This window comes from Myotis brandtii, unplaced genomic scaffold, assembly GCF_000412655.1.
Source record: "Myotis brandtii unplaced genomic scaffold, ASM41265v1 scaffold305, whole genome shotgun sequence".
Classification (NCBI taxonomy): domain Eukaryota; kingdom Metazoa; phylum Chordata; class Mammalia; order Chiroptera; family Vespertilionidae; genus Myotis; species Myotis brandtii.
Window position 1 is genome coordinate 3,416,702 of NW_005361652.1, and position 6,823 is coordinate 3,423,524.

Here is a 6,823-nt window from a genome sequence, read left to right on the forward strand (position 1 = left end):
CATACAGAAGGCCGAAAGACATATGAAAACATGCTCAAAGTCACTAATTATACAAGAGATGCAAATCAAAACAACAATGCGGTATCATCTCACACCTGTCAGAATGGCTATCATCAACAAATCAACAAACAACAAGTGTTGGAGAGGATGCGGAGAAAAAGGTACTCTCATGCACTGCTGGTGGGAATGCAGACTGGTGCAGCCACTGTGGAGAACAATATGGAGTTTCCTCAAAAAACTAAAATTGGAACTCCCATTCGACCCAGTGATCCCACTTCTAGGAATATATCCCAAGAAGCCAGAAACACCAATCAGAAAGGATATATGCACCCCTATGTTCATAGCAGCTCAATTCACCATAGCTAAGATTTGGAAACAGCCTAAGTGCCCATCAACAGATGAGTGGATTAAAAAACTGTGGTACATCTACACAATGGAATACTATGCTGCGGTAAAAAAGAAGGAACTCTTGCCTTTTGTAACAGCATGGATGGAACTGGAGAGTATTATGCTAAGTGAAATAAGCCAGTCAGAGAAAGATAAATACCACATGATCTCACTCATTTGTGCAATATAGAGAACAACATAGACTGATGAACAGGGACAGATCCAAAGACAGAGAGACAGCGATCAGACTATCAATCCCCAGAGGGAAAGTATGGGAGGGTGGGGGTAAGGGGAAGAGATCAACTAAAGGACTTGTATGCATGCATATAAGCCAAACCAATGGACACAGACAACAGGGGGATGAGAGTATGAGTGGGGTGGGGGGATGTTGGGGGTTAATGGGAGGATGAGGACACATTTGTAATACCTTAACCAATAAAGAAATTAAAGATTAAAAAAAATTGAAAATAATAAAAAAAAGTTCACTTTTAAATTGTTGGTAAAATAAAAACAAACATGTCTTCAGAGTCATCAGCTTTAAATGTGATGCAGACAAAGTTTTTTTCTACCTGGGTTTGCTAATTAAATAAGTTTATGTTATCTCTACTGGTTGTCTAAAATTGTAAAACTATAAATTCATCATAAGAACAACATCTTATATAATAAAAGGCTAATATGCAAATTATCCCCTCAACCGGTAGTTCGACTGGGAGTTTGACCAATCGCTATAATGTGCACTGACCACCAGGGGGTGGCATGGAACATGGTGGGCATCAGCTATGCTGCACTGGGCAGCAGTGGAGACACTGCTGGCCCAGAGAGGAGAGCAGGACCGTGGCAGGATCGTGGAGCAGGTGAGTGGACGGTGCCAGGCCAAGGCAGGTGCCAGCAAGGCCAAGGTGGGTGTGAGCTGGGGCCCATTTGCCCTGCTGATCACCCTACAAATGGCAACCAGCGGCCGACAGGCCCTGATCGCTTGATTGGGGCCCAGACCCAGGCTGGGATGGGCAACTGGGGGTGGGTGGTGGTGACCAATCTCCCGCTGCGCTGGGGGCTGTGACCTCTCAGCGGGGTTGACGGGATTGAGGTGAGGGAACTGAGGTGCAGTGATAATGTGGGGTGTCCGCAGAGCTTGTTCTCACTCTCCCTGCTACTCTCCCCCAGGATGCCAGGGCACATGTGCAGGGGAAACCCCCTGTGCTCAGGTGCCAGGCACCCATAAGGAGCCCGCCTTGCACCTGCGAGGCCTCTTTCACATGAGCCAGGCCACAGCTGCCAGGACTGGTAGGGCTCCCCATGGCTTCACGCAGGAGCCAGTCTGTGAGGCTGGCCAGGAGAGAGCATGCTGACCACCCAGCTTCTGTGTGGCCATTCCTGGGCAGTCCAGAAGCCCACGCTGCGCCCCAGCCCACAGTGTCCAGCCATGCTCACCATATCTCCATGTGGGGATTCAGGCACCATTACTCAGGCAGAGGGGGGAGTGTGGGGGCCCAGGGGCCCAGGTGCTTCCCAGGGCCCAGAGGTCAGCTGAGACCTGCCCTTCCATGCCATCCGCTCCTGCTTCAATCGCCAGCCAGGCCTAGGGACTGCACCCATGCACAAATTTCGTGCACTGGGCCTCTAGCCCTATATAATAAAAGTGTAATATGCTAAGTTTCCGATCGTTCATTTGACTGTTCATTCGACTGTTCCACCAGTTGCTATGACGTGCACTGACCACCAAAGGGCAGACGCTCTGGCCGGTAGGTTAGCTTGCTGCTGGGATCCGGCAGATGGGGACTGGGCGAGATGGGCTGGACACTCCCTGGAGCCCTCCCGCAGTCCCTCCTCAGCCAGCTGGCCAACCTCCCACAGTCCCTCCTGGGCCAGATTGCAAGAGGGCACAGGTCAGGTAGAAGGACCCCACTGGTGCACAAATCCAGGATCATCCAGTGAACCCACACTAGGTACAAGCAAGGGACCATTGTGCCCCACCAGCTCCCTGTTTTGCATCAGGTGAACGTGGGTTTCTCTCAGAATCCCAGACCTCCTTACTTTAAGTAGGAAGTCTATGACTTTATTTGAGCTGTTGTTAGAAAATCCTCTAGATGGATAAAGGTTGAAATAATCCAGGGAGAAGGAAAAAATGGGCTGCTGCATTTTTGAAATTAAATTTATTATGGTGACATTGGTTAATAAATTACATAGGTTTCAAGCATACAATTCTATGGCACATCAACTGTATATTGCATTGTGTGCCCATTTCAGCTTTTAATTGAATTGCTTACTGAAAATCTGAACAAAATCTTTTTGGTTAAATGTGAGACTAAATAGAGAAGTTAAATATATTTGGATCTGTTAATAAACATAAAAAATTATACTATGAAAAAAGACATATGTCTCTAAGCAGTGTTCAATTATACAAGAAATAAAATAGCCTGGAATTCTGAAGTTGCAGAATGTTTGGCTAGATGAACAGTGACCTCCCTGCTAGGGCAAATAAAACTTTTATAATATTTTGTGTTTTTTTAGTCCGTTGTTGATAAGTGACAATATCATGACTCATTAACAGTCTTTTGCCAGTGGATCAACATAGAAAAATGTGGATAAAGGACAAATATATTCAAGAATTAAAAAATCTAACTACAGGTTGACCTTCAAAATAAAATCATAAATGATATCTAGAAAGTTTAAAATGGCAATAAAAAAGAGTCAACACTTTCCCCTGGTGATATATCAACATTTACATACAAAAATCAAAGGAATGTACTGCTACATTTTGGGTATGTTCATGTGCCACATAACGTTTCGGTCAATAACAGACTGCATGTAATACAGCAGTCCCATGAAAGTATAATGGAGCTGACAAATTCTTGTCAATAGTGACATCATAGTACAATTCATTACTCATGTGTTTGTGATGATGTTGGTGTAAAAACGTATTCGCTGCCAGTTGTATAAAAGTATAGCACATACAATTATGTACAATACATAACACTTGCTGATAATAAACACGATGTTACTTATGTCAAAAAAGAGATATGGCCTGGCTGGTGTTGCTCATATATAAGATTATATATGAGCAACATATAGAGTTGCTCATCAACCTATGAACTAGGAGGTCACGGTTCAATTCCCAGTCAGGGCACATGCCCTGGTTGCTGGCTCCAACCCCAGTAGGGGGTGTGCAGGAGGCAGCTGATCAGTGATTCTCTCTTATTATTAATGTTTCTGTTTCTCTCTCTCTCTCTCTCTCTCTCTCTCTCTCTCTCTCTCACACACACACACACACACACACACACACACACACACACTCTCACTCTCACTCTCTCTCTCCCTTCCTCTCTAAAACCAATAAAAATATATGTTTAAAAAGACATATGCCTTGCCCTAACCGGTTCGGCTCAGTGGATAGAGTGTCAGCCTGCAGACTGAAGGGTCCCAGGTTTGATTCCGGTCAAGGGCATGTACCTTGGTTGTGGGCACATCCTCACTAGGGAGTGTGCAGGAGGCAGCTGATCTATGTTTCTCTCTCATCGATGTTTCTAACTCTATCCCTCTTCCCTCCTCTCGTAAAAAATCAATAAAATATATTAAAAAGATATGTGCCTCTTGAAATTATTAAATGAAATTCACAAATTTGCTACAGAATATAGTATATGGAAGTTCAGAATTGCTTACTTTCTAGTTTTCTCTGTAAAAAGATTACTAGTGGCTAAAAATTCTAACCAATGCCTGGAAAAGAAACTAATAGGAATAATAAGGGTAAAAAAAACTCTATATGCAAGAAAAACAAGATGTGTTTTTGATAAGGAAAATTATAAAGGATGTATTTTTGTTATGGGGGGAAAAAGAGAGCAAATTTGTTCTGAAGTATAATGACTAGTTGTTCCAGAATGAGAAAGAAAAACGAGTAGGACAAAAACTGAATGGATATAAAGAAAAATACATTGTAGAAGGTTTGTGAAAAAGAAATGTTATGTGTGATCAGGTTCCTAAGGTAGAGTAGATTTATAAGTTGTTTTCAAAGGAAACTTAATATCAAAAGTACACAGGTGAAAAACTAGAATTTTGCTTTCTCTTTGTTAAAAATAACAGTTTTCTTAGATTATTGGTCTGCTTGTTTATTGATGTATAATTGACATACAATATTATGTTAGTTTCAGATGTACCACATAGTGATTCAACGTTTATATACAGTAACCAACTGTCAACATTCAAAGTTGATACAATACTATTGTCTATATTTCCTGTGTTGTGCATTACATCTCAAAGATTTATTTCATATCTGAAAGTTTTTACCTCTTGATTCCCTTCATCTGTTTCACCCACACCTTCCAACCCCCCTCTTCTCTGGCAACCATCAGTCTGTCTTCTGTATCTATGAGTCTGGTTTTGTTTTGTTTTGTTTGTTTTTTGTTTTTTTGTGGTCCATATGTACATAAAATAATACAGTACTTGTTTTTTTGAATTAGTGTTTTCATTTTCTTTGGTTAAATATCCAAAAGTGGAATTGCTGAGTTATATTGTAGTTCTATTTTTGTGGGGGTTTTTTAAGAAACTTCCATACCATTTTCCATAGGGCAACACCAATTTATATTCCCATCAATAATGCACAAAGGTGCCAATTTCTCCTCATCCTCACCAGTACCTATTATTTCTTACTAGTGGCCTGGTGCACAAAATTCATGCATGGGAGGGGGGGGTTCTCTCAGCCCAGCCTGCATCCTCTCCAATCGGGGACCCCTTGGGGATGTCCAACTGCCAGTTGCAATCTGGGACCGCTCGCCTGCCTGCCTGCCTGATCACTCCTAACTGCCCTACCCTGCTGGCCTGATCTCGCTCCCAACTGCTTTCCCCTGCCGGCCTGATCGCCCCTAACCACCTCTGCCTCAGCCCCCACCACCATGGTTTTGTCCGGAAGGATGTCCAGAAGGATGTCTGGAAGATGTTTAGTCTAATTAGCATATTACCCTTTTATTAGTATAGATATTTTTAATAACAGCCATTCTAACAGGTGTAATGTGATATCTCATTGTGGTTTTGATTTGCATTTCATTCATGATTAATGATTTTGAGCATCTTTTCATGTACCTGTTGACCATCTGTATGTCTTCTTTGGAAAAATGTCTATTCAGTTCTTCTGTTTATAAGAGTTTATTTAAACTAAACTGAGGACATGTGCCAGGGAGCATGATCTCAGATGATCCCACCTTTTCATTTTGTTGATGTGCAGAGACTTTTTAGTTTGATGTAGTCCCACTTGTTTATTTTTGCTTTTGCTTTGGGGGTCAGACTTAAGACATCATTGCCAAGACCTATATCAAGGAGCTAAATGCCTATGTGTTTTAGGAGTTTTATGGTTTCAGGTTTGTTTGGTTGGTTGGTTGGTTGGTTGGTTGGTTGGTTTTTATCTATTGATTTTTAGAGATAGTGGAAAGGAGGGGGAGAGACAGATAGAGAGAAACATCGATGTGAGAGAGAGACATCGATTGGTTGCCTACAGCAAGCACCCCAACTAAGGCCGGGGATCAAGCCTGAAACCAAGGTACATTCCCTTGACCAGAATTGAACCCAGGACCTCTCAATCCGTGGGCCAATGCTCTATCCACTGAATCAATGCGACCAGGGTGGAAGGGTTATTTAATGTCCAATGGGTCAGGAGCAGGATGTCACCTGAAATTCATAGGTTGCAGGTTTGCAACCCTATAGGGAAATAAGAGAGCCATCCAAAATTAGGTGGTTTCTCTGAGGCAGGCAAAGTGCTTTACTTGTATTCTCTCACTGAATTCTTAAAACAGGCCTAGGAAGAGGGAATTTATACACCCAGGTTCTGAATGAGAAAACTGAGGATCACAGAAGCTGTCATTTCCCTAGGTTCAAACAGCTAGTTAGTAGTACAGCAGGGATTCAAAGGCAAATCTGTCTGATACCAAAGACAACAGCTCTTAGAGAAATAACCACAACAAAAGCGAGGGCCCGAAGATTATATATTTAATCCAAGTGCAAGGGATGAGGAAGAGAATGAAATGTTCACGCCCAGAAGCCATCTTTTAACCACAGACTTCCCAAAAAATTGTCCTCTGATGATTTTCCACTTGAGGAGAAATGAACATTTGATTGGCAAAATTGAGGGTAAAATCAGCATTAGTACCTGGACATGCTATCAACTCTCTCCCAAAAGGATACAAGAAATAAAAAGAAAGGGAGCCGTAGCTGGTTTGGCTCAGTGTACAGAGTGTTGGCCTGGAGACTGAAGGGTCCCAGGTTGGGGCAGTTACCTCGATTACAGGCTCCATCCCAGCCCTGGTCAGTGCATGTGCTGTAGGCAACCAATCAATGTGTCTCTCTCACATTGATATCTCACATCAATGTTTCTCTGTCTCTCCCCCTCCCTTTCACACTAAAATCAATGGGAAAATATCCTCAAGTGAGGATTAACAAAGAGAGAGAGGGA